Source organism: Hyla sarda, unplaced genomic scaffold, assembly GCF_029499605.1.
Source record: "Hyla sarda isolate aHylSar1 unplaced genomic scaffold, aHylSar1.hap1 scaffold_1874, whole genome shotgun sequence".
In the NCBI taxonomy this organism is placed as follows: domain Eukaryota; kingdom Metazoa; phylum Chordata; class Amphibia; order Anura; family Hylidae; genus Hyla; species Hyla sarda.
The window spans coordinates 37,021-64,806 of record NW_026608526.1 but is presented as its reverse complement, the minus strand read 5'-3'; the positions used below and the strand labels follow the sequence as shown (position 1 = coordinate 64,806).

Sequence of the window (27,786 nt, the reverse complement as noted above, 5' to 3'; positions counted from 1 at the left end):
AAAAGTGATTTCGGCGGAGAATATATATATATATATATATATATATATATATATATATATATATACGCGCACACACACACATATATATAAACGTATTCTCCGTTGAGATATTGCAGCCGCTGCTGTGTCCAGGCCCAGGAGCCTTAGCACTGTGCTGTGATGTCACTCAATACCACTGACATCACTAGGTGTAAACAACATCTCTCCTTTGCTGTGTATGTGACTATGGAGCTGTTTGGTGATGTCGTCTATTATGGCCTTCATAGAAGCAACAGGAGATTGTTGCATCCATCTAGAACCCTCAGAACTACAGTGCTATGATGTCACTCACTTCCACAGGCCTTGCAGAGTGTAAACAACAACAACCCAGCTTTGTTGTGTATGTAACCATAGGGATTTGTGATGTCACCTAGAACCTTCACAGCAGCGACAGCTTTATGAGGAGCATCAGCACTGCTCTGCCTGAGCAGAACCATCACCGCCATAGGTTGTCAAATAACCCGGATTTAACCCACACAGGTAAGTCCAATGGGGTGCAGGCATGTCCTCTATGCTTACAGCTTCCCGTGGGTGTTGGTTTGATACCGTTTGGGGACAGCCAAGGAGGCATCTGCAGGCAACAAAGGTAGGTGTGTGCTTGTGTGTGTGTTTCCTATGCAGATCCTAAGCCCAGTGTCACATGCAAGTAGGAGGAGTAAGAAGGGTTCCTGGCAAATCCGGGTTATGGATTGCATTTAAAAAGGCCCCGTGGGAGTGCAATGGGCCCCTGTCTTGCTGCTTAGCAATAATGGTATGGGTTTAGGTTCTGCTGTGTGTACTGGTGGTTGACTGCCCCCCAGCCCAGAGTGTGCATGGAAAATTGTCTGGCAGCCTCCCTGACAGCAAGCAGTGATAGTGCCCATGAAGGGGACCTTGTTGGGCCCGCCCCTTTCACGGTTATCGCTTCTCGGCCTTTTGGCTAAGATCAAGTGTAGTATCTGTTCTTATCAGTTTAATATCTGATACGTCCCCTATCTGGGGACCATATATTAAATGGATTTTTGAGAACGGGGGCCGATTTCGAAGCTTGCTTCCGTCGCCCTATGCATTGACCCGATATGGCAGTATCTTCGGGTACAGTGCACCACCCCCTTACAGGGTTAAAAAGAAAGATTCCTACTTTCATTGCTACCTGCTTGCTGGCTAGCCAGCTAGCCAGCCCTGTGGGCCTTGCTGCTGCAGCCAAAAAACAAAAGGTGGTGCTGCTGCTGCTGCTTCTGCTTGTGTCTGGCCGCTGTTGGAGCGTCCAGGCACAGGACTTCTGCTGCTGCTGACTAAATGGCCTCCTTAATTGGATCATTTGAGTAGCCAGCACACCTGTGCAGGTAGGGCATGACATGATAGGCAGCTGCCTTGATAGCGGGTGGGTGCTGAATGTTCCTAATTGACAAAATAAGATTAATGCTTATGAAGAAATATAAAATCTCATCCCTTCCCCAATATCGCGCCACACCCCTACCCCTTAATTCCCTGGTTGAACTTGATGGACATATGTCTTTTTTCGACCGTACTAACTATGTAACTATGTAACATAACATGGGGGGGGGGGGTCTCCTGGCTGTTCACACAGGTGTGTCATTGCTGTACATTGACCATGCATTGCTTCTGTGGTATTGCAAAGGCAAAGACAAATGCTTCCAGCCATCCATTGCACTAATGGATTGGTCATCAGCTGGCTGTCTATGTCCCGCATCAATATAGACCAAAGTACAGAGGGTTAGGCTATGCTATTGTGCACCTACCTGATGCATCAGAAGGTGCGAGGCCCTTGCTAAATTCTGTGCACAGACTTTGAGATCTATACTTTAGACTGTATCTAAACCTGCTCCAACATGGACTGACATTCTGGCCTACTTTCAGCCGATGCGACTTGTCTGTCGCTGAACAGTCGCTTTTTATGTATTCAGCACCTATGTATAATGTTGTAAAAATGCTCTAGAAGCTAAAGTCGCAGAAATGTCACACATATTTGGCCTGCAACTTTCTGTGCGACAAATTCAGACAGGAAAAATCAGTATAAATCCTTAGAAAATTATCCCCCAGTGTCTCCATCTGCTGGCGGTATTGAATAAGCATTGCTGCACTGATGGGGTATGCATTAGACGAAAAAAAAGAAGAAAAAGAAGAATAATACGCCCAGAAAAGAGGCGAAAAGGAGAAAAACGTAAAAAAACGTGAAAAAAAAGTAAGAGGAAGAGAAGGGAAAAAAAGGTGGAAATGGGTTTAAAAGTGATTTCGGCGGAGAATATATATATATATATATATATATATATATATATATATATATATATACGCGCACACACACACATATATATAAACGTATTCTCCGTTGAGATATTGCAGCCGCTGCTGTGTCCAGGCCCAGGAGCCTTAGCACTGTGCTGTGATGTCACTCAATACCACTGACATCACTAGGTGTAAACAACATCTCTCCTTTGCTGTGTATGTGACTATGGAGCTGTTTGGTGATGTCGTCTATTATGGCCTTCATAGAAGCAACAGGAGATTGTTGCATCCATCTAGAACCCTCAGAACTACAGTGCTATGATGTCACTCACTTCCACAGGCCTTGCAGAGTGTAAACAACAACAACCCAGCTTTGTTGTGTATGTAACCATAGGGATTTGTGATGTCACCTAGAACCTTCACAGCAGCGACAGCTTTATGAGGAGCATCAGCACTGCTCTGCCTGAGCAGAACCATCACCGCCATAGGTTGTCAAATAACCCGGATTTAACCCACACAGGTAAGTCCAATGGGGTGCAGGCATGTCCTCTATGCTTACAGCTTCCCGTGGGTGTTGGTTTGATACCGTTTGGGGACAGCCAAGGAGGCATCTGCAGGCAACAAAGGTAGGTGTGTGCTTGTGTGTGTGTTTCCTATGCAGATCCTAAGCCCAGTGTCACATGCAAGTAGGAGGAGTAAGAAGGGTTCCTGGCAAATCCGGGTTATGGATTGCATTTAAAAAGGCCCCGTGGGAGTGCAATGGGCCCCTGTCTTGCTGCTTAGCAATAATGGTATGGGTTTAGGTTCTGCTGTGTGTACTGGTGGTTGACTGCCCCCCAGCCCAGAGTGTGCATGGAAAATTGTCTGGCAGCCTCCCTGACAGCAAGCAGTGATAGTGCCCATGAAGGGGACCTTGTTGGGCCCGCCCCTTTCACGGTTATCGCTTCTCGGCCTTTTGGCTAAGATCAAGTGTAGTATCTGTTCTTATCAGTTTAATATCTGATACGTCCCCTATCTGGGGACCATATATTAAATGGATTTTTGAGAACGGGGGCCGATTTCGAAGCTTGCTTCCGTCGCCCTATGCATTGACCCGATATGGCAGTATCTTCGGGTACAGTGCACCACCCCCTTACAGGGTTAAAAAGAAAGATTCCTACTTTCATTGCTACCTGCTTGCTGGCTAGCCAGCTAGCCAGCCCTGTGGGCCTTGCTGCTGCAGCCAAAAAACAAAAGGTGGTGCTGCTGCTGCTGCTTCTGCTTGTGTCTGGCCGCTGTTGGAGCGTCCAGGCACAGGACTTCTGCTGCTGCTGACTAAATGGCCTCCTTAATTGGATCATTTGAGTAGCCAGCACACCTGTGCAGGTAGGGCATGACATGATAGGCAGCTGCCTTGATAGCGGGTGGGTGCTGAATGTTCCTAATTGACAAAATAAGATTAATGCTTATGAAGAAATATAAAATCTCATCCCTTCCCCAATATCGCGCCACACCCCTACCCCTTAATTCCCTGGTTGAACTTGATGGACATATGTCTTTTTTCGACCGTACTAACTATGTAACTATGTAACATAACATGGGGGGGGTCTCCTGGCTGTTCACACAGGTGTGTCATTGCTGTACATTGACCATGCATTGCTTCTGTGGTATTGCAAAGGCAAAGACAAATGCTTCCAGCCATCCATTGCACTAATGGATTGGTCATCAGCTGGCTGTCTATGTCCCGCATCAATATAGACCAAAGTACAGAGGGTTAGGCTATGCTATTGTGCACCTACCTGATGCATCAGAAGGTGCGAGGCCCTTGCTAAATTCTGTGCACAGACTTTGAGATCTATACTTTAGACTGTATCTAAACCTGCTCCAACATGGACTGACATTCTGGCCTACTTTCAGCCGATGCGACTTGTCTGTCGCTGAACAGTCGCTTTTTATGTATTCAGCACCTATGTATAATGTTGTAAAAATGCTCTAGAAGCTAAAGTCGCAGAAATGTCACACATATTTGGCCTGCAACTTTCTGTGCGACAAATTCAGACAGGAAAAATCAGTATAAATCCTTAGAAAATTATCCCCCAGTGTCTCCATCTGCTGGCGGTATTGAATAAGCATTGCTGCACTGATGGGGTATGCATTAGACGAAAAAAAAGAAGAAAAAGAAGAATAATACGCCCAGAAAAGAGGCGAAAAGGAGAAAAACGTAAAAAAACGTGAAAAAAAAGTAAGAGGAAGAGAAGGGAAAAAAAGGTGGAAATGGGTTTAAAAGTGATTTCGGCGGAGAAATATATATATATATATATATATATATATATATATATATATATATACGCGCACACACACACATATATATAAACGTATTCTCCGTTGAGATATTGCAGCCGCTGCTGTGTCCAGGCCCAGGAGCCTTAGCACTGTGCTGTGATGTCACTCAATACCACTGACATCACTAGGTGTAAACAACATCTCTCCTTTGCTGTGTATGTGACTATGGAGCTGTTTGGTGATGTCGTCTATTATGGCCTTCATAGAAGCAACAGGAGATTGTTGCATCCATCTAGAACCCTCAGAACTACAGTGCTATGATGTCACTCACTTCCACAGGCCTTGCAGAGTGTAAACAACAACAACCCAGCTTTGTTGTGTATGTAACCATAGGGATTTGTGATGTCACCTAGAACCTTCACAGCAGCGACAGCTTTATGAGGAGCATCAGCACTGCTCTGCCTGAGCAGAACCATCACCGCCATAGGTTGTCAAATAACCCGGATTTAACCCACACAGGTAAGTCCAATGGGGTGCAGGCATGTCCTCTATGCTTACAGCTTCCCGTGGGTGTTGGTTTGATACCGTTTGGGGACAGCCAAGGAGGCATCTGCAGGCAACAAAGGTAGGTGTGTGCTTGTGTGTGTGTTTCCTATGCAGATCCTAAGCCCAGTGTCACATGCAAGTAGGAGGAGTAAGAAGGGTTCCTGGCAAATCCGGGTTATGGATTGCATTTAAAAAGGCCCCGTGGGAGTGCAATGGGCCCCTGTCTTGCTGCTTAGCAATAATGGTATGGGTTTAGGTTCTGCTGTGTGTACTGGTGGTTGACTGCCCCCCAGCCCAGAGTGTGCATGGAAAATTGTCTGGCAGCCTCCCTGACAGCAAGCAGTGATAGTGCCCATGAAGGGGACCTTGTTGGGCCCGCCCCTTTCACGGTTATCGCTTCTCGGCCTTTTGGCTAAGATCAAGTGTAGTATCTGTTCTTATCAGTTTAATATCTGATACGTCCCCTATCTGGGGACCATATATTAAATGGATTTTTGAGAACGGGGGCCGATTTCGAAGCTTGCTTCCGTCGCCCTATGCATTGACCCGATATGGCAGTATCTTCGGGTACAGTGCACCACCCCCTTACAGGGTTAAAAAGAAAGATTCCTACTTTCATTGCTACCTGCTTGCTGGCTAGCCAGCTAGCCAGCCCTGTGGGCCTTGCTGCTGCAGCCAAAAAACAAAAGGTGGTGCTGCTGCTGCTGCTTCTGCTTGTGTCTGGCCGCTGTTGGAGCGTCCAGGCACAGGACTTCTGCTGCTGCTGACTAAATGGCCTCCTTAATTGGATCATTTGAGTAGCCAGCACACCTGTGCAGGTAGGGCATGACATGATAGGCAGCTGCCTTGATAGCGGGTGGGTGCTGAATGTTCCTAATTGACAAAATAAGATTAATGCTTATGAAGAAATATAAAATCTCATCCCTTCCCCAATATCGCGCCACACCCCTACCCCTTAATTCCCTGGTTGAACTTGATGGACATATGTCTTTTTTTCGACCGTACTAACTATGTAACTATGTAACATAACATGGGGGGGGTCTCCTGGCTGTTCACACAGGTGTGTCATTGCTGTACATTGACCATGCATTGCTTCTGTGGTATTGCAAAGGCAAAGACAAATGCTTCCAGCCATCCATTGCACTAATGGATTGGTCATCAGCTGGCTGTCTATGTCCCGCATCAATATAGACCAAAGTACAGAGGGTTAGGCTATGCTATTGTGCACCTACCTGATGCATCAGAAGGTGCGAGGCCCTTGCTAAATTCTGTGCACAGACTTTGAGATCTATACTTTAGACTGTATCTAAACCTGCTCCAACATGGACTGACATTCTGGCCTACTTTCAGCCGATGCGACTTGTCTGTCGCTGAACAGTCGCTTTTTATGTATTCAGCACCTATGTATAATGTTGTAAAAATGCTCTAGAAGCTAAAGTCGCAGAAATGTCACACATATTTGGCCTGCAACTTTCTGTGCGACAAATTCAGACAGGAAAAATCAGTATAAATCCTTAGAAAATTATCCCCCAGTGTCTCCATCTGCTGGCGGTATTGAATAAGCATTGCTGCACTGATGGGGTATGCATTAGACGAAAAAAAAGAAGAAAAAGAAGAATAATACGCCCAGAAAAGAGGCGAAAAGGAGAAAAACGTAAAAAAACGTGAAAAAAAAGTAAGAGGAAGAGAAGGGAAAAAAAGGTGGAAATGGGTTTAAAAGTGATTTCGGCGGAGAAATATATATATATATATATATATATATATATATATATATACGCGCACACACACACATATATATAAACGTATTCTCCGTTGAGATATTGCAGCCGCTGCTGTGTCCAGGCCCAGGAGCCTTAGCACTGTGCTGTGATGTCACTCAATACCACTGACATCACTAGGTGTAAACAACATCTCTCCTTTGCTGTGTATGTGACTATGGAGCTGTTTGGTGATGTCGTCTATTATGGCCTTCATAGAAGCAACAGGAGATTGTTGCATCCATCTAGAACCCTCAGAACTACAGTGCTATGATGTCACTCACTTCCACAGGCCTTGCAGAGTGTAAACAACAACAACCCAGCTTTGTTGTGTATGTAACCATAGGGATTTGTGATGTCACCTAGAACCTTCACAGCAGCGACAGCTTTATGAGGAGCATCAGCACTGCTCTGCCTGAGCAGAACCATCACCGCCATAGGTTGTCAAATAACCCGGATTTAACCCACACAGGTAAGTCCAATGGGGTGCAGGCATGTCCTCTATGCTTACAGCTTCCCGTGGGTGTTGGTTTGATACCGTTTGGGGACAGCCAAGGAGGCATCTGCAGGCAACAAAGGTAGGTGTGTGCTTGTGTGTGTGTTTCCTATGCAGATCCTAAGCCCAGTGTCACATGCAAGTAGGAGGAGTAAGAAGGGTTCCTGGCAAATCCGGGTTATGGATTGCATTTAAAAAGGCCCCGTGGGAGTGCAATGGGCCCCTGTCTTGCTGCTTAGCAATAATGGTATGGGTTTAGGTTCTGCTGTGTGTACTGGTGGTTGACTGCCCCCCAGCCCAGAGTGTGCATGGAAAATTGTCTGGCAGCCTCCCTGACAGCAAGCAGTGATAGTGCCCATGAAGGGGACCTTGTTGGGCCCGCCCCTTTCACGGTTATCGCTTCTCGGCCTTTTGGCTAAGATCAAGTGTAGTATCTGTTCTTATCAGTTTAATATCTGATACGTCCCCTATCTGGGGACCATATATTAAATGGATTTTTGAGAACGGGGGCCGATTTCGAAGCTTGCTTCCGTCGCCCTATGCATTGACCCGATATGGCAGTATCTTCGGGTACAGTGCACCACCCCCTTACAGGGTTAAAAAGAAAGATTCCTACTTTCATTGCTACCTGCTTGCTGGCTAGCCAGCTAGCCAGCCCTGTGGGCCTTGCTGCTGCAGCCAAAAAACAAAAGGTGGTGCTGCTGCTGCTGCTTCTGCTTGTGTCTGGCCGCTGTTGGAGCGTCCAGGCACAGGACTTCTGCTGCTGCTGACTAAATGGCCTCCTTAATTGGATCATTTGAGTAGCCAGCACACCTGTGCAGGTAGGGCATGACATGATAGGCAGCTGCCTTGATAGCGGGTGGGTGCTGAATGTTCCTAATTGACAAAATAAGATTAATGCTTATGAAGAAATATAAAATCTCATCCCTTCCCCAATATCGCGCCACACCCCTACCCCTTAATTCCCTGGTTGAACTTGATGGACATATGTCTTTTTTTCGACCGTACTAACTATGTAACTATGTAACATAACATGGGGGGGGTCTCCTGGCTGTTCACACAGGTGTGTCATTGCTGTACATTGACCATGCATTGCTTCTGTGGTATTGCAAAGGCAAAGACAAATGCTTCCAGCCATCCATTGCACTAATGGATTGGTCATCAGCTGGCTGTCTATGTCCCGCATCAATATAGACCAAAGTACAGAGGGTTAGGCTATGCTATTGTGCACCTACCTGATGCATCAGAAGGTGCGAGGCCCTTGCTAAATTCTGTGCACAGACTTTGAGATCTATACTTTAGACTGTATCTAAACCTGCTCCAACATGGACTGACATTCTGGCCTACTTTCAGCCGATGCGACTTGTCTGTCGCTGAACAGTCGCTTTTTATGTATTCAGCACCTATGTATAATGTTGTAAAAATGCTCTAGAAGCTAAAGTCGCAGAAATGTCACACATATTTGGCCTGCAACTTTCTGTGCGACAAATTCAGACAGGAAAAATCAGTATAAATCCTTAGAAAATTATCCCCCAGTGTCTCCATCTGCTGGCGGTATTGAATAAGCATTGCTGCACTGATGGGGTATGCATTAGACGAAAAAAAAGAAGAAAAAGAAGAATAATACGCCCAGAAAAGAGGCGAAAAGGAGAAAAACGTAAAAAAACGTGAAAAAAAAGTAAGAGGAAGAGAAGGGAAAAAAAGGTGGAAATGGGTTTAAAAGTGATTTCGGCGGAGAAATATATATATATATATATATATATATATATATATATATATATACGCGCACACACACACATATATATAAACGTATTCTCCGTTGAGATATTGCAGCCGCTGCTGTGTCCAGGCCCAGGAGCCTTAGCACTGTGCTGTGATGTCACTCAATACCACTGACATCACTAGGTGTAAACAACATCTCTCCTTTGCTGTGTATGTGACTATGGAGCTGTTTGGTGATGTCGTCTATTATGGCCTTCATAGAAGCAACAGGAGATTGTTGCATCCATCTAGAACCCTCAGAACTACAGTGCTATGATGTCACTCACTTCCACAGGCCTTGCAGAGTGTAAACAACAACAACCCAGCTTTGTTGTGTATGTAACCATAGGGATTTGTGATGTCACCTAGAACCTTCACAGCAGCGACAGCTTTATGAGGAGCATCAGCACTGCTCTGCCTGAGCAGAACCATCACCGCCATAGGTTGTCAAATAACCCGGATTTAACCCACACAGGTAAGTCCAATGGGGTGCAGGCATGTCCTCTATGCTTACAGCTTCCCGTGGGTGTTGGTTTGATACCGTTTGGGGACAGCCAAGGAGGCATCTGCAGGCAACAAAGGTAGGTGTGTGCTTGTGTGTGTGTTTCCTATGCAGATCCTAAGCCCAGTGTCACATGCAAGTAGGAGGAGTAAGAAGGGTTCCTGGCAAATCCGGGTTATGGATTGCATTTAAAAAGGCCCCGTGGGAGTGCAATGGGCCCCTGTCTTGCTGCTTAGCAATAATGGTATGGGTTTAGGTTCTGCTGTGTGTACTGGTGGTTGACTGCCCCCCAGCCCAGAGTGTGCATGGAAAATTGTCTGGCAGCCTCCCTGACAGCAAGCAGTGATAGTGCCCATGAAGGGGACCTTGTTGGGCCCGCCCCTTTCACGGTTATCGCTTCTCGGCCTTTTGGCTAAGATCAAGTGTAGTATCTGTTCTTATCAGTTTAATATCTGATACGTCCCCTATCTGGGGACCATATATTAAATGGATTTTTGAGAACGGGGGCCGATTTCGAAGCTTGCTTCCGTCGCCCTATGCATTGACCCGATATGGCAGTATCTTCGGGTACAGTGCACCACCCCCTTACAGGGTTAAAAAGAAAGATTCCTACTTTCATTGCTACCTGCTTGCTGGCTAGCCAGCTAGCCAGCCCTGTGGGCCTTGCTGCTGCAGCCAAAAAACAAAAGGTGGTGCTGCTGCTGCTGCTTCTGCTTGTGTCTGGCCGCTGTTGGAGCGTCCAGGCACAGGACTTCTGCTGCTGCTGACTAAATGGCCTCCTTAATTGGATCATTTGAGTAGCCAGCACACCTGTGCAGGTAGGGCATGACATGATAGGCAGCTGCCTTGATAGCGGGTGGGTGCTGAATGTTCCTAATTGACAAAATAAGATTAATGCTTATGAAGAAATATAAAATCTCATCCCTTCCCCAATATCGCGCCACACCCCTACCCCTTAATTCCCTGGTTGAACTTGATGGACATATGTCTTTTTTCGACCGTACTAACTATGTAACTATGTAACATAACATGGGGGGGGTCTCCTGGCTGTTCACACAGGTGTGTCATTGCTGTACATTGACCATGCATTGCTTCTGTGGTATTGCAAAGGCAAAGACAAATGCTTCCAGCCATCCATTGCACTAATGGATTGGTCATCAGCTGGCTGTCTATGTCCCGCATCAATATAGACCAAAGTACAGAGGGTTAGGCTATGCTATTGTGCACCTACCTGATGCATCAGAAGGTGCGAGGCCCTTGCTAAATTCTGTGCACAGACTTTGAGATCTATACTTTAGACTGTATCTAAACCTGCTCCAACATGGACTGACATTCTGGCCTACTTTCAGCCGATGCGACTTGTCTGTCGCTGAACAGTCGCTTTTTATGTATTCAGCACCTATGTATAATTGTTACGCCGAGCGCTCCGGGTCCCCGCTCCTCCCCGGAGCGCTCGCTACACTCCTCTCACTGCAGCGCTCCGGTCGGTTCCACGGACCCGGGGCGCTGCGATACCGCCTCTGGCCGGGATGCGATTCGCGATGCGGGTAGCGCCCGCTCGCGATGCGCACCCCGGCTCCCGTACCTGACTCGCTCTCCGTCAGTTCTGTCCCGGCGCGCGCGGCCCCGCTCCCTAGGGCGCGCGCGCGCCGGGTCTTTGCGATTTAAAGGGCCACTGCGCCGCTGATTGGCGCAGTGGTTCCAATTAGTGTTTACACCTGTGCACTTCCCTATATCACCTCACTTCCCCTTCACTCCCTCGCCGGATCTTGTTGCCTTAGTGCCAGTGAAAGCGTTTCCTTGTGTGTTCCTAGCCTGTGTTCCAGACCTCCTGCCGTTGCCCCTGACTACGATCCTTGCTGCCTGCCCCGACCTTCTGCTACGTCCGACCTTGCTTCTGTCTACTCCCTTGTACCGCGCCTATCTTCAGCAGCCAGAGAGGTTGAGCCGTTGCTAGGGGATACGACCTGGTCACTACCGCCGCAGCAAGACCATCCCGCTTTGCGGCGGGCTCTGGTGAAAACCAGTAGTGACTTAGAACCGATCCTCTAGCACGGTCCACGCCAATCCCTCTCTGGCACAGAGGATCCACTACCTGCCAGCCGGCATCGTGACAGTAGATCCGGCCATGGATCCCGCTGAAGTTCCTCTGCCAGTTGTCGCTGACCTCACCACGGTGGTCGCCCAGCAGTCACAACAGATTGCGCAACAAGGCCAACAGCTGTCTCAACTGACTGTTATGCTACAACAGTTACTACCACAGCTCCAGCAACCATCTCCTCCGCCAGCTCCTGTACCTCCTCCGCAGCGAGTGGCCACTTCTGGACTACGACTATCCTTGCCGGATAAATTTGATGGGGACTCTAAGTTTTGCCGTGGCTTCCTTTCCCAATGTTCATTACACTTGGAGATGATGTCGGACCAGTTCCCCACTGAAAGGTCTAAGGTGGCTTTCGTAGTCAGCCTGCTGTCTGGAAAAGCCCTGGCTTGGGCCACACCGCTCTGGGACCGCAATGACCCCGTCACTGCCTCTGTACACTCCTTCTTCTCGGAAATTCGAAGTGTCTTTGAGGAACCTGCCCGAGCCTCTTCTGCTGAGACTGCCCTGTTGAACCTGGTCCAGGGTAATTCTTCCGTTGGCGAGTATGCCGTACAATTCCGTACTCTTGCTTCTGAATTATCCTGGAACAATGAGGCCCTCTGCGCGACCTTTAAAAAAGGCCTATCCAGCAACATTAAAGATGTTCTGGCCGCACGAGAAATGCCTGCTAATCTTCATGAACTTATTCACCTAGCCACTCGCATTGACATGCGTTTTTCCGAAAGGCGTCAGGAGCTCCGCCAAGATATGGACTCTGTTCGCACGAGGCGTTTCTTCTCCTCGGCTCCTCTCTCCTCTGGTTCCCTGCAATCTGTTCCTGTGCCTCCCGCCGTGGAGGCTATGCAGGTCGACCGGTCTCGCCTGACATCTCAAGAGAGGACACGACGCCGCATGGAGAACCTCTGCCTGTACTGTGCTAGTACCGAACACTTCCTGAGGGATTGTCCTATCCGCCCTCCCCGCCTGGAAAGACGTACCCTGACTCCGCACAAAGGTGAGACAATCCTTGATGTCCACTCTGCTTCTCCACGTCTTACTGTGCCTGTGCGGATGTCTGCCTCTGCCTTCTCCTTCTCTTCTGTGGCCTTCTTGGACTCTGGATCTGCAGGAAATTTTATTTTGGCCTCTCTCGTCAACAGGTTCAACATCCCAGTGACCAGTCTCACCAGACCCCTTTACATCAATTGTATAAACAATGAAAGATTGGACTGTTCCATACGTTTCCGCACGGAGCCCCTTCTAATGAGCATCGGATCTCATCACGAGAGGATTGAACTTTTGGTCCTCCCCAATTGCACCTCGGAGATTCTCCTTGGACTTCCCTGGCTTCAACTTCATTCCCCAACCCTGGATTGGTCCACTGGGGAGATCAAGAGTTGGGGGCCCTCTTGTTCCAAGGACTGTCTAAAACCGGTTCCCAGTAACCCTTGCCGTAACTCTGTGCTTCCTCCAGTAACCGGTCTCCCTAAGGCCTATATGGACTTCGCGGATGTTTTCTGCAAAAAACAAGCGGAGACTCTACCTCCTCACAGGCCTTATGATTGTCCTATCGACCTCCTCCCGGGCACTACTCCACCCCGGGGCAGAATTTATCCTCTCTCTGCCCCAGAGACTCTTGCCATGTCTGAATACGTCCAGGAGAATCTAAAAAAGGGCTTTATCCGTAAATCCTCCTCTCCTGCCGGAGCCGGATTTTTCTTTGTGTCCAAAAAAGATGGCTCTCTACGTCCTTGCATTGACTACCGCGGACTTAATAAAATCACGGTTAAGAACCGTTACCCCTTACCCCTCATCTCTGAACTCTTTGATCGCCTCCAAGGTGCCCACATCTTTACTAAATTGGACTTAAGAGGCGCCTATAACCTCATCCGCATCAGAGAGGGGGATGAGTGGAAAACAGCATTTAACACCAGAGATGGACACTTTGAGTATCTGGTCATGCCCTTTGGCCTGTGCAACGCCCCTGCTGTCTTCCAAGACTTTGTTAATGAAATTTTTCGTGATCTGTTATACTCCTGTGTTGTTGTATATCTTGATGATATCCTAATTTTTTCGGCCAATCTAGAAGAACACCGCCAGCATGTCCGTATGGTTCTTCAGAGACTTCGTGACAATCAACTCTATGCTAAAATTGAGAAATGTCTGTTTGAATGCCAATCTCTTCCTTTTCTAGGATACTTGGTCTCTGGCCAGGGACTACAAATGGATCCAGATAAACTCTCTGCCGTCTTAGATTGGCCACGCCCCTCCGGACTCCGTGCCATCCAACGCTTTTTGGGGTTCGCCAATTATTACAGGCAATTTATTCCACATTTTTCTACCATTGTGGCTCCTATTGTGGCTTTAACCAAAAAAAATGCCGATCCCAAGTCTTGGCCTCCTCAAGCGGAAGACGCCTTTAAACGACTCAAGTCTGCCTTCTCTTCGGCTCCCGTGCTCTCCAGACCTGACCCATCTAAACCCTTCCTATTGGAGGTTGATGCCTCCTCAGTGGGAGCTGGAGCTGTCCTTCTACAAAAAAACTCTTCCGGGCATACTGTTACTTGTGGGTTTTTTTCTAGGACCTTCTCTCCGGCGGAGAGGAACTACTCCATCGGGGATCGAGAGCTTCTAGCCATTAAATTAGCACTTGAGGAATGGAGGCATCTGCTGGAGGGATCAAGATTTCCAGTTATTATTTACACCGATCACAAGAACCTCTCATACCTCGAGTCTGCCCAACGGCTGAATCCTCGTCAGGCCAGGTGGTCTCTGTTCTTTGCCCGATTTAATTTTGAAATTCACTTTCGGCCTGCTGATAAGAACATTAGGGCCGATGCTCTCTCTCGTTCCTCAGATGCTTCTGAAATTGAACTCTCTCCTCAACACATCATTCCTCCTGACTGCCTGATTTCCACTTCTCCAGCCTCCATCAGGCAAACTCCTCCAGGAAAGACCTTTGTTTCTCCACGCCAACGCCTCGGAATGCTCAAATGGGGTCACTCCTCCCATCTCGCAGGTCATGCGGGCATCAAGAAATCTGTGCAACTCATCTCTCGCTTCTATTGGTGGCCGACTCTAGAGACTGATGTGGTGGACTTTGTGCGAGCCTGCACTATCTGTGCCCGGGATAAGACTCCTCGCCAGAAGCCCGCTGGTTTTCTTCTTCCTCTGCCTGTTCCCGAACAACCTTGGTCTCTGATTGGTATGGATTTTATTACTGACTTACCCCCATCCCATGGCAACACTGTTATTTGGGTGGTCGTTGATCGATTCTCCAAAATGGCACATTTCATCCCTCTTCCTGGTCTTCCTTCAGCGCCTCAGTTGGCTAAACAATTTTTTGTACACATTTTTCGTCTTCACGGGTTGCCTACGCAGATCGTCTCGGATAGAGGCGTCCAATTTGTGTCTAAATTCTGGAGGGCTCTCTGTAAACAACTCAAGATTAAATTAAATTTTTCTTCTGCATACCATCCTCAATCCAATGGACAAGTAGAAAGAATTAACCAGATCTTGGGTGACTATTTACGACATTTTGTTTCCTCCCGCCAGGATGACTGGGCAGATCTTCTACCTTGGGCCGAATTCTCGTATAATTTCAGAATCTCTGAATCTTCCTCCAAATCCCCGTTTTTCGTGGTGTACGGCCGTCACCCTCTTCCCCCCCTCCCTACCCCCTTGCCCTCTGGTCTGCCCGCTGTGGATGAAATTTCTCGTGATCTTTCCATCATATGGAGAGAGACCCAAAATTCTCTCTTACAGGCTTCTTCACGCATGAAGAGATTCGCGGATAAGAAAAGAAGAGCTCCTCCCATCTTTTCCCCTGGAGACAAGGTATGGCTCTCCGCCAAATATGTCCGCTTCCGTGTCCCTAGCTATAAGTTGGGACCACGCTATCTTGGTCCTTTCAAGATTCTGCGCCAGATTAATCCTGTCTCTTACAAACTTCTTCTTCCTCCTTCTCTTCGTATTCCTAATGCCTTTCATGTTTCTCTTCTTAAACCACTTATCATTAACCGTTTCTCTCCCAAATCTGTTCCCCCCACTCCTGTCTCCGGCTCCTCGGACATCTTCTCCGTCAGAGAAATTTTAGCATCTAAAAAGGTCAGAGGGAAAACCTTCTTTTTAGTGGATTGGGAGGGTTGTGGTCCAGAAGAGAGGTCCTGGGAACCTGAGGACAATATCCTGGACAAAAGTCTGGTCCTCAGGTTCTCAGGCTCCAAGAAGAGGGGGAGACCCAAGGGGGGGGGTACTGTTACGCCGAGCGCTCCGGGTCCCCGCTCCTCCCCGGAGCGCTCGCTACACTCCTCTCACTGCAGCGCTCCGGTCGGTTCCACGGACCCGGGGCGCTGCGATACCGCCTCTGGCCGGGATGCGATTCGCGATGCGGGTAGCGCCCGCTCGCGATGCGCACCCCGGCTCCCGTACCTGACTCGCTCTCCGTCAGTTCTGTCCCGGCGCGCGCGGCCCCGCTCCCTAGGGCGCGCGCGCGCCGGGTCTTTGCGATTTAAAGGGCCACTGCGCCGCTGATTGGCGCAGTGGTTCCAATTAGTGTTTACACCTGTGCACTTCCCTATATCACCTCACTTCCCCTTCACTCCCTCGCCGGATCTTGTTGCCTTAGTGCCAGTGAAAGCGTTTCCTTGTGTGTTCCTAGCCTGTGTTCCAGACCTCCTGCCGTTGCCCCTGACTACGATCCTTGCTGCCTGCCCCGACCTTCTGCTACGTCCGACCTTGCTTCTGTCTACTCCCTTGTACCGCGCCTATCTTCAGCAGCCAGAGAGGTTGAGCCGTTGCTAGGGGATACGACCTGGTCACTACCGCCGCAGCAAGACCATCCCGCTTTGCGGCGGGCTCTGGTGAAAACCAGTAGTGACTTAGAACCGATCCTCTAGCACGGTCCACGCCAATCCCTCTCTGGCACAGAGGATCCACTACCTGCCAGCCGGCATCGTGACAATAATGTTGTAAAAATGCTCTAGAAGCTAAAGTCGCAGAAATGTCACACATATTTGGCCTGCAACTTTCTGTGCGACAAATTCAGACAGGAAAAATCAGTATAAATCCTTAGAAAATTATCCCCCAGTGTCTCCATCTGCTGGCGGTATTGAATAAGCATTGCTGCACTGATGGGGTATGCATTAGACGAAAAAAAAGAAGAAAAAGAAGAATAATACGCCCAGAAAAGAGGCGAAAAGGAGAAAAACGTAAAAAAACGTGAAAAAAAAGTAAGAGGAAGAGAAGGGAAAAAAAGGTGGAAATGGGTTTAAAAGTGATTTCGGCGGAGAAATATATATATATATATATATATATATATATATATATATATATACGCGCACACACACACATATATATAAACGTATTCTCCGTTGAGATATTGCAGCCGCTGCTGTGTCCAGGCCCAGGAGCCTTAGCACTGTGCTGTGATGTCACTCAATACCACTGACATCACTAGGTGTAAACAACATCTCTCCTTTGCTGTGTATGTGACTATGGAGCTGTTTGGTGATGTCGTCTATTATGGCCTTCATAGAAGCAACAGGAGATTGTTGCATCCATCTAGAACCCTCAGAACTACAGTGCTATGATGTCACTCACTTCCACAGGCCTTGCAGAGTGTAAACAACAACAACCCAGCTTTGTTGTGTATGTAACCATAGGGATTTGTGATGTCACCTAGAACCTTCACAGCAGCGACAGCTTTATGAGGAGCATCAGCACTGCTCTGCCTGAGCAGAACCATCACCGCCATAGGTTGTCAAATAACCCGGATTTAACCCACACAGGTAAGTCCAATGGGGTGCAGGCATGTCCTCTATGCTTACAGCTTCCCGTGGGTGTTGGTTTGATACCGTTTGGGGACAGCCAAGGAGGCATCTGCAGGCAACAAAGGTAGGTGTGTGCTTGTGTGTGTGTTTCCTATGCAGATCCTAAGCCCAGTGTCACATGCAAGTAGGAGGAGTAAGAAGGGTTCCTGGCAAATCCGGGTTATGGATTGCATTTAAAAAGGCCCCGTGGGAGTGCAATGGGCCCCTGTCTTGCTGCTTAGCAATAATGGTATGGGTTTAGGTTCTGCTGTGTGTACTGGTGGTTGACTGCCCCCCAGCCCAGAGTGTGCATGGAAAATTGTCTGGCAGCCTCCCTGACAGCAAGCAGTGATAGTGCCCATGAAGGGGACCTTGTTGGGCCCGCCCCTTTCACGGTTATCGCTTCTCGGCCTTTTGGCTAAGATCAAGTGTAGTATCTGTTCTTATCAGTTTAATATCTGATACGTCCCCTATCTGGGGACCATATATTAAATGGATTTTTGAGAACGGGGGCCGATTTCGAAGCTTGCTTCCGTCGCCCTATGCATTGACCCGATATGGCAGTATCTTCGGGTACAGTGCACCACCCCCTTACAGGGTTAAAAAGAAAGATTCCTACTTTCATTGCTACCTGCTTGCTGGCTAGCCAGCTAGCCAGCCCTGTGGGCCTTGCTGCTGCTGCAGCCAAAAAACAAAAGGTGGTGCTGCTGCTGCTGCTTCTGCTTGTGTCTGGCCGCTGTTGGAGCGTCCAGGCACAGGACTTCTGCTGCTGCTGACTAAATGGCCTCCTTAATTGGATCATTTGAGTAGCCAGCACACCTGTGCAGGTAGGGCATGACATGATAGGCAGCTGCCTTGATAGCGGGTGGGTGCTGAATGTTCCTAATTGACAAAATAAGATTAATGCTTATGAAGAAATATAAAATCTCATCCCTTCCCCAATATCGCGCCACACCCCTACCCCTTAATTCCCTGGTTGAACTTGATGGACATATGTCTTTTTTCGACCGTACTAACTATGTAACTATGTAACATAACATGGGGGGGGTCTCCTGGCTGTTCACACAGGTGTGTCATTGCTGTACATTGACCATGCATTGCTTCTGTGGTATTGCAAAGGCAAAGACAAATGCTTCCAGCCATCCATTGCACTAATGGATTGGTCATCAGCTGGCTGTCTATGTCCCGCATCAATATAGACCAAAGTACAGAGGGTTAGGCTATGCTATTGTGCACCTACCTGATGCATCAGAAGGTGCGAGGCCCTTGCTAAATTCTGTGCACAGACTTTGAGATCTATGCTTTAGACTGTATCTAAACCTGCTCCAACATGGACTGACATTCTGGCCTACTTTCAGCCGATGCGACTTGTCTGTCGCTGAACAGTCGCTTTTTATGTATTCAGCACCTATGTATAATGTTGTAAAAATGCTCTAGAAGCTAAAGTCGCAGAAATGTCACACATATTTGGCCTGCAACTTTCTGTGCGACAAATTCAGACAGGAAAAATCAGTATAAATCCTTAGAAAATTATCCCCCAGTGTCTCCATCTGCTGGCGGTATTGAATAAGCATTGCTGCACTGATGGGGTATGCATTAGACGAAAAAAAAGAAGAAAAAGAAGAATAATACGCCCAGAAAAGAGGCGAAAAGGAGAAAAACGTAAAAAAACGTGAAAAAAAAGTAAGAGGAAGAGAAGGGAAAAAAAGGTGGAAATGGGTTTAAAAGTGATTTCGGCGGAGAAATATATATATATATATATATATATATATATATATATATATACGCGCACACACACACATATATATAAACGTATTCTCCGTTGAGATATTGCAGCCGCTGCTGTGTCCAGGCCCAGGAGCCTTAGCACTGTGCTGTGATGTCACTCAATACCACTGACATCACTAGGTGTAAACAACATCTCTCCTTTGCTGTGTATGTGACTATGGAGCTGTTTGGTGATGTCGTCTATTATGGCCTTCATAGAAGCAACAGGAGATTGTTGCATCCATCTAGAACCCTCAGAACTACAGTGCTATGATGTCACTCACTTCCACAGGCCTTGCAGAGTGTAAACAACAACAACCCAGCTTTGTTGTGTATGTAACCATAGGGATTTGTGATGTCACCTAGAACCTTCACAGCAGCGACAGCTTTATGAGGAGCATCAGCACTGCTCTGCCTGAGCAGAACCATCACCGCCATAGGTTGTCAAATAACCCGGATTTAACCCACACAGGTAAGTCCAATGGGGTGCAGGCATGTCCTCTATGCTTACAGCTTCCCGTGGGTGTTGGTTTGATACCGTTTGGGGACAGCCAAGGAGGCATCTGCAGGCAACAAAGGTAGGTGTGTGCTTGTGTGTGTGTTTCCTATGCAGATCCTAAGCCCAGTGTCACATGCAAGTAGGAGGAGTAAGAAGGGTTCCTGGCAAATCCGGGTTATGGATTGCATTTAAAAAGGCCCCGTGGGAGTGCAATGGGCCCCTGTCTTGCTGCTTAGCAATAATGGTATGGGTTTAGGTTCTGCTGTGTGTACTGGTGGTTGACTGCCCCCCAGCCCAGAGTGTGCATGGAAAATTGTCTGGCAGCCTCCCTGACAGCAAGCAGTGATAGTGCCCATGAAGGGGACCTTGTTGGGCCCGCCCCTTTCACGGTTATCGCTTCTCAGCCTTTTGGCTAAGATCAAGTGTAGTATCTGTTCTTATCAGTTTAATATCTGATACGTCCCCTATCTGGGGACCATATATTAAATGGATTTTTGAGAACGGGGGCCGATTTCGAAGCTTGCTTCCGTCGCCCTATGCATTGACCCGATATGGCAGTATCTTCGGGTACAGTGCACCACCCCCTTACAGGGTTAAAAAGAAAGATTCCTACTTTCATTGCTACCTGCTTGCTGGCTAGCCAGCTAGCCAGCCCTGTGGGCCTTGCTGCTGCAGCCAAAAAACAAAAGGTGGTGCTGCTGCTGCTGCTTCTGCTTGTGTCTGGCCGCTGTTGGAGCGTCCAGGCACAGGACTTCTGCTGCTGCTGACTAAATGGCCTCCTTAATTGGATCATTTGAGTAGCCAGCACACCTGTGCAGGTAGGGCATGACATGATAGGCAGCTGCCTTGATAGCGGGTGGGTGCTGAATGTTCCTAATTGACAAAATAAGATTAATGCTTATGAAGAAATATAAAATCTCATCCCTTCCCCAATATCGCGCCACACCCATACCCCTTAATTCCCTGGTTGAACTTGATGGACATATGTCTTTTTTCGACCGTACTAACTATGTAACTATGTAACATAACATGGGGGGGGTCTCCTGGCTGTTCACACAGGTGTGTCATTGCTGTACATTGACCATGCATTGCTTCTGTGGTATTGCAAAGGCAAAGACAAATGCTTCCAGCCATCCATTGCACTAATGGATTGGTCATCAGCTGGCTGTCTATGTCCCGCATCAATATAGACCAAAGTACAGAGGGTTAGGCTATGCTATTGTGCACCTACCTGATGCATCAGAAGGTGCGAGGCCCTTGCTAAATTCTGTGCACAGACTTTGAGATCTATACTTTAGACTGTATCTAAACCTGCTCCAACATGGACTGACATTCTGGCCTACTTTCAGCCGATGCGACTTGTCTGTCGCTGAACAGTCGCTTTTTATGTATTCAGCACCTATGTATAATGTTGTAAAAATGCTCTAGAAGCTAAAGTCGCAGAAATGTCACACATATTTGGCCTGCAACTTTCTGTGCGACAAATTCAGACAGGAAAAATCAGTATAAATCCTTAGAAAATTATCCCCCAGTGTCTCCATCTGCTGGCGGTATTGAATAAGCATTGCTGCACTGATGGGGTATGCATTAGACGAAAAAAAAGAAGAAAAAGAAGAATAATACGCCCAGAAAAGAGGCGAAAAGGAGAAAAACGTAAAAAAACGTGAAAAAAAAGTAAGAGGAAGAGAAGGGAAAAAAAGGTGGAAATGGGTTTAAAAGTGATTTCGGCGGAGAAATATATATATATATATATATATATATATATATACGCGCACACACACACATATATATAAACGTATTCTCCGTTGAGATATTGCAGCCGCTGCTGTGTCCAGGCCCAGGAGCCTTAGCACTGTGCTGTGATGTCACTCAATACCACTGACATCACTAGGTGTAAACAACATCTCTCCTTTGCTGTGTATGTGACTATGGAGCTGTTTGGTGATGTCGTCTATTATGGCCTTCATAGAAGCAACAGGAGATTGTTGCATCCATCTAGAACCCTCAGAACTACAGTGCTATGATGTCACTCACTTCCACAGGCCTTGCAGAGTGTAAACAACAACAACCCAGCTTTGTTGTGTATGTAACCATAGGGATTTGTGATGTCACCTAGAACCTTCACAGCAGCGACAGCTTTATGAGGAGCATCAGCACTGCTCTGCCTGAGCAGAACCATCACCGCCATAGGTTGTCAAATAACCCGGATTTAACCCACACAGGTAAGTCCAATGGGGTGCAGGCATGTCCTCTATGCTTACAGCTTCCCGTGGGTGTTGGTTTGATACCGTTTGGGGACAGCCAAGGAGGCATCTGCAGGCAACAAAGGTAGGTGTGTGCTTGTGTGTGTGTTTCCTATGCAGATCCTAAGCCCAGTGTCACATGCAAGTAGGAGGAGTAAGAAGGGTTCCTGGCAAATCCGGGTTATGGATTGCATTTAAAAAGGCCCCGTGGGAGTGCAATGGGCCCCTGTCTTGCTGCTTAGCAATAATGGTATGGGTTTAGGTTCTGCTGTGTGTACTGGTGGTTGACTGCCCCCCAGCCCAGAGTGTGCATGGAAAATTGTCTGGCAGCCTCCCTGACAGCAAGCAGTGATAGTGCCCATGAAGGGGACCTTGTTGGGCCCGCCCCTTTCACGGTTATCGCTTCTCGGCCTTTTGGCTAAGATCAAGTGTAGTATCTGTTCTTATCAGTTTAATATCTGATACGTCCCCTATCTGGGGACCATATATTAAATGGATTTTTGAGAACGGGGGCCGATTTCGAAGCTTGCTTCCGTCGCCCTATGCATTGACCCGATATGGCAGTATCTTCGGGTACAGTGCACCACCCCCTTACAGGGTTAAAAAGAAAGATTCCTACTTTCATTGCTACCTGCTTGCTGGCTAGCCAGCTAGCCAGCCCTGTGGGCCTTGCTGCTGCAGCCAAAAAACAAAAGGTGGTGCTGCTGCTGCTGCTTCTGCTTGTGTCTGGCCGCTGTTGGAGCGTCCAGGCACAGGACTTCTGCTGCTGCTGACTAAATGGCCTCCTTAATTGGATCATTTGAGTAGCCAGCACACCTGTGCAGGTAGGGCATGACATGATAGGCAGCTGCCTTGATAGCGGGTGGGTGCTGAATGTTCCTAATTGACAAAATAAGATTAATGCTTATGAAGAAATATAAAATCTCATCCCTTCCCCAATATCGCGCCACACCCCTACCCCTTAATTCCCTGGTTGAACTTGATGGACATATGTCTTTTTTCGACCGTACTAACTATGTAACTATGTAACATAACATGGGGGGGGGTCTCCTGGCTGTTCACACAGGTGTGTCATTGCTGTACATTGACCATGCATTGCTTCTGTGGTATTGCAAAGGCAAAGACAAATGCTTCCAGCCATCCATTGCACTAATGGATTGGTCATCAGCTGGCTGTCTATGTCCCGCATCAATATAGACCAAAGTACAGAGGGTTAGGCTATGCTATTGTGCACCTACCTGATGCATCAGAAGGTGCGAGGCCCTTGCTAAATTCTGTGCACAGACTTTGAGATCTATACTTTAGACTGTATCTAAACCTGCTCCAACATGGACTGACATTCTGGCCTACTTTCAGCCGATGCGACTTGTCTGTCGCTGAACAGTCGCTTTTTATGTATTCAGCACCTATGTATAATGTTGTAAAAATGCTCTAGAAGCTAAAGTCGCAGAAATGTCACACATATTTGGCCTGCAACTTTCTGTGCGACAAATTCAGACAGGAAAAATCAGTATAAATCCTTAGAAAATTATCCCCCAGTGTCTCCATCTGCTGGCGGTATTGAATAAGCATTGCTGCACTGATGGGGTATGCATTAGACGAAAAAAAAGAAGAAAAAGAAGAATAATACGCCCAGAAAAGAGGCGAAAAGGAGAAAAACGTAAAAAAACGTGAAAAAAAAGTAAGAGGAAGAGAAGGGAAAAAAAGGTGGAAATGGGTTTAAAAGTGATTTCGGCGGAGAAATATATATATATATATATATATATATATATATATATATATATATATATATATGCGCACACACACACATAGATATAAACGTATTCTCCGTTGAGATATTGCAGCCGCTGCTGTGTCCAGGCCCAGGAGCCTTAGCACTGTGCTGTGATGTCACTCAATACCACTGACATCACTAGGTGTAAACAACATCTCTCCTTTGCTGTGTATGTGACTATGGAGCTGTTTGGTGATGTCGTCTATTACGGCCTTCATAGAAGCAACAGGAGATTGTTGCATCCATCTTGAACCCTCAGAACTACAGTGCTATGATGTCACTCACTTCCACAGGCCTTGCAGAGTGTAAACAACAACAACCCAGCTTTGTTGTGTATGTAACCAAAGGGATTTGTGATGTCACCTAGAACCTTCACAGCAGCGACAGCTTTATGAGGAGCATCAGCACTGCTCTGCCTGAGCAGAACCATCACCGCCATAGGTTGTCAAATAACCCGGATTTAACCCACACAGGTAAGTCCAATGGGGTGCAGGCATGTCCTCTATGCTTACAGCTTCCCGTGGGTGTTGGTTTGATACCGTTTGGGGACAGCCAAGGAGGCATCTGCAGGCAACAAAGGTAGGTGTGTGCTTGTGAGTGTGTTTCCTATGCAGATCCTAAGCCCAGTGTCACATGCAAGTAGGAGGAGTAAGAAGGGTTCCTGGCAAATCCGGGTTATGGATTGCATTTAAAAAGGCCCCGTGGGAGTGCAATGGGCCCCTGTCTTGCTGCTTAGCAATAATGGTATGGGTTTAGGTTCTGCTGTGTGTACTGGTGGTTGACTGCCCCCCAGCCCAGAGTGTGCATGGAAAATTGTCTGGCAGCCTCCCTGACAGCAAGCAGTGATAGTGCCCATGAAGGGGACCTTGTTGGGCCCGCCCCTTTCACGGTTATCGCTTCTCGGCCTTTTGGCTAAGATCAAGTGTAGTATCTGTTCTTATCAGTTTTCATGCTGGTGGGGATGGGTGCTGCATGGAGGATGCAGGTGTACCAGGGCTTTCCGGGGCTGGTTCTGAGGAATCAGCTCGACGGCTGCCCCGATGTGACCTGTTCCCTCCGGGTCTCGCCATGAGGCTGAGAGGGTCTAGAGCCGAGGTACTTTTGTGCCTCGGGGAGTGGTGACCCCGAGGTGCCGAAACTCACTGGGAGAATAGACTCACTGAGTTGAAGCACGGGCACCATAATCTCTTCACCTTGTGGCACTCACCTCTTGATTCCCGGCCTTCTGGCTAGGATCAGAGAAATTTTTATAGATCCGGCCGGATGTCCGGGCAGTATATCTGCACACATTCACTTATTTATTTCTTTTTTGTCTCACTGTGTCACTTTTTGCGTGTTGTGTGTTCACAGGATTTGTCAGGATGCGGTAGCCCTTCTGGGTGTCCCTCCTGGCGGTCTAGGGGAGGTGTGTGTGGCCATTAGGTTCCGCACCTCCCTGCAAACACCCCGGGTACTCCTGCTTTGGCAGGGTACCTACCGTAATCGGCTCTGCGGGCAGATACCTTGGCTAACGCCAAGGGGGATGCCGGGAGCATTTGTGGTCCCCTAGTAGCTTCGGCGAAAAGGGACATCGAACCTGGAACCTCGCAGGTACCTTTTGGTCCGGAGGCGAAGGGTAAGGTTTGTTGGGGGGCCTCTCTCCTATCGGAGAAGGGCTTGCGATAGACCGCATCCTTTGTGCACGTTTTTTTTAGTGTAACACGTTTGCACTTTTTCTTGCACTTTGGGTGAATCGAAAGCACGTTCCTCGGCTTTAGATATAAAAAAAAAAAAAAAAAAAAAATCTGTTCTTATCAGTTTAATATCTGATACGTCCCCTATCTGGGGACCATATATTAAATGGATTTTTGAGAACGGGGGCCGATTTCGAAGCTTGCTTCCGTCGCCCTATGCATTGACCCGATATGGCAGTATCTTCGGGTACAGTGCACCACCCCCTTACAGGGTTAAAAAGAAAGATTCCTACTTTCATTGCTACCTGCTTGCTGGCTAGCCAGCTAGCCAGCCCTGTGGGCCTTGCTGCTGCTGCAGCCAAAAAACAAAAGGTGGTGCTGCTGCTGCTTCTTCTGCTGCTTCTGCTTCTGCTTGTGTCTGGCCCCTGTTGGAGCGTCCAGGCACAGGACTTCTGCTGCTGCTGACTAAATGGCCTCCTTAATTGGATCATTTGAGTAGCCAGCACACCTGTGCAGGTAGGGCATGACATGATAGGCAGCTGCCTTGATAGCGGGTGGGTGCTGAATGTTCCTAATTGACAAAATAAGATTAATGCTTATGAAGAAATATAAAATCTCATCCCTTCCCCAATATCGCGCCACACCCCTACCCCTTAATTCCCTGGTTGAACGTGATGGACATATGTCTTTTTTCGACCGTACTAACTATGTAACTATGTAACATAACATGGGGGGGGGGTCTCCTGGCTGTTCACACAGGTGTGTCATTGCTGTACATTGACCATGCATTGCTTCTGTGGTATTGCAAAGGCAAAGACAAATGCTTCCAGCCATCCATTGCACTAATGGATTGGTCATCAGCTGGCTGTCTATGTCCCGCATCAATATAGACCAAAGTACAGAGGGTTAGGCTATGCTATTGTGCACCTACCTGATGCATCAGAAGGTGCGAGGCCCTTGCTAAATTCTGTGCACAGACTTTGAGATCTATGCTTTAGACTGTATCTAAACCTGCTCCAACATGGACTGACATTCTGGCCTACTTTCAGCCGATGCGACTTGTCTGTCGCTGAACAGTCGCTTTTTATGTATTCAGCACCTATGTATAATGTTGTAAAAATGCTCTAGAAGCTAAAGTCGCAGAAATGTCACACATATTTGGCCTGCAACTTTCTGTGCGACAAATTCAGACAGGAAAAATCAGTATAAATCCTTAGAAAATTATCCCCCAGTGTCTCCATCTGCTGGCGGTATTGAATAAGCATTGCTGCACTGATGGGGTATGCATTAGACGAAAAAAAAGAAGAAAAAGAAGAATAATACGCCCAGAAAAGAGGCGAAAAGGAGAAAAACGTAAAAAAACGTGAAAAAAAAGTAAGAGGAAGAGAAGGGAAAAAAAGGTGGAAATGGGTTTAAAAGTGATTTCGGCGGAGAAATATATATATATATATATATATATATATATATATATATATATATATGCGCACACACACACATAGATATAAACGTATTCTCCGTTGAGATATTGCAGCCGCTGCTGTGTCCAGGCCCAGGAGCCTTAGCACTGTGCTGTGATGTCACTCAATACCACTGACATCACTAGGTGTAAACAACATCTCTCCTTTGCTGTGTATGTGACTATGGAGCTGTTTGGTGATGTCGTCTATTACGGCCTTCATAGAAGCAACAGGAGATTGTTGCATCCATCTTGAACCCTCAGAACTACAGTGCTATGATGTCACTCACTTCCACAGGCCTTGCAGAGTGTAAACAACAACAACCCAGCTTTGTTGTGTATGTAACCAAAGGGATTTGTGATGTCACCTAGAACCTTCACAGCAGCGACAGCTTTATGAGGAGCATCAGCACTGCTCTGCCTGAGCAGAACCATCACCGCCATAGGTTGTCAAATAACCCGGATTTAACCCACACAGGTAAGTCCAATGGGGTGCAGGCATGTCCTCTATGCTTACAGCTTCCCGTGGGTGTTGGTTTGATACCGTTTGGGGACAGCCAAGGAGGCATCTGCAGGCAACAAAGGTAGGTGTGTGCTTGTGAGTGTGTTTCCTATGCAGATCCTAAGCCCAGTGTCACATGCAAGTAGGAGGAGTAAGAAGGGTTCCTGGCAAATCCGGGTTATGGATTGCATTTAAAAAGGCCCCGTGGGAGTGCAATGGGCCCCTGTCTTGCTGCTTAGCAATAATGGTATGGGTTTAGGTTCTGCTGTGTGTACTGGTGGTTGACTGCCCCCCCAGCCCAGAGTGTGCATGGAAAATTGTCTGGCAGCCTCCCTGACAGCAAGCAGTGATAGTGCCCATGAAGGGGACCTTGTTGGGCCCGCCCCTTTCACG

The 27,786-nt window shown here is 47.6% G+C and overlaps 9 non-coding genes and 1 pseudogene across 9 annotated transcripts; all 10 read left to right on the top strand.

Moving 5' to 3' along the window:
• Window positions 1-938: 938 nt before the first annotated feature.
• LOC130315418 (U2 spliceosomal RNA) lies at window positions 939-1,129 on the top strand. Its single transcript, XR_008862947.1, has one exon. It is a non-coding gene; the product is annotated as a U2 spliceosomal RNA (small nuclear RNA).
• Window positions 1,130-3,204: 2,075 nt separating this feature from the next.
• On the top strand, window positions 3,205-3,395 carry LOC130315417 (U2 spliceosomal RNA). The gene has a single exon (XR_008862946.1). It is a non-coding gene; the product is annotated as a U2 spliceosomal RNA (small nuclear RNA).
• A 2,070-nt stretch (window positions 3,396-5,465) lies between these two features.
• Window positions 5,466-5,656, top strand: LOC130315416 (U2 spliceosomal RNA). Its single transcript, XR_008862945.1, has one exon. It is a non-coding gene; the product is annotated as a U2 spliceosomal RNA (small nuclear RNA).
• A 2,065-nt stretch (window positions 5,657-7,721) lies between these two features.
• LOC130315415 (U2 spliceosomal RNA) lies at window positions 7,722-7,912 on the top strand. The gene has a single exon (XR_008862944.1). It is a non-coding gene; the product is annotated as a U2 spliceosomal RNA (small nuclear RNA).
• A 2,069-nt stretch (window positions 7,913-9,981) lies between these two features.
• On the top strand, window positions 9,982-10,172 carry LOC130315414 (U2 spliceosomal RNA). Its single transcript, XR_008862943.1, has one exon. It is a non-coding gene; the product is annotated as a U2 spliceosomal RNA (small nuclear RNA).
• Window positions 10,173-17,877: 7,705 nt separating this feature from the next.
• On the top strand, window positions 17,878-18,068 carry LOC130315413 (U2 spliceosomal RNA). Its single transcript, XR_008862942.1, has one exon. It is a non-coding gene; the product is annotated as a U2 spliceosomal RNA (small nuclear RNA).
• A 2,069-nt stretch (window positions 18,069-20,137) lies between these two features.
• On the top strand, window positions 20,138-20,328 carry LOC130315419 (U2 spliceosomal RNA). Its single transcript, XR_008862948.1, has one exon. It is a non-coding gene; the product is annotated as a U2 spliceosomal RNA (small nuclear RNA).
• A 2,058-nt stretch (window positions 20,329-22,386) lies between these two features.
• LOC130315411 (U2 spliceosomal RNA) lies at window positions 22,387-22,577 on the top strand. The gene has a single exon (XR_008862940.1). It is a non-coding gene; the product is annotated as a U2 spliceosomal RNA (small nuclear RNA).
• Window positions 22,578-24,654: 2,077 nt separating this feature from the next.
• Window positions 24,655-24,814, top strand: LOC130315423 (U2 spliceosomal RNA; annotated as a pseudogene).
• A 694-nt stretch (window positions 24,815-25,508) lies between these two features.
• On the top strand, window positions 25,509-25,698 carry LOC130315421 (U2 spliceosomal RNA). Its single transcript, XR_008862949.1, has one exon. It is a non-coding gene; the product is annotated as a U2 spliceosomal RNA (small nuclear RNA).
• Window positions 25,699-27,786: the final 2,088 nt, after the last annotated feature.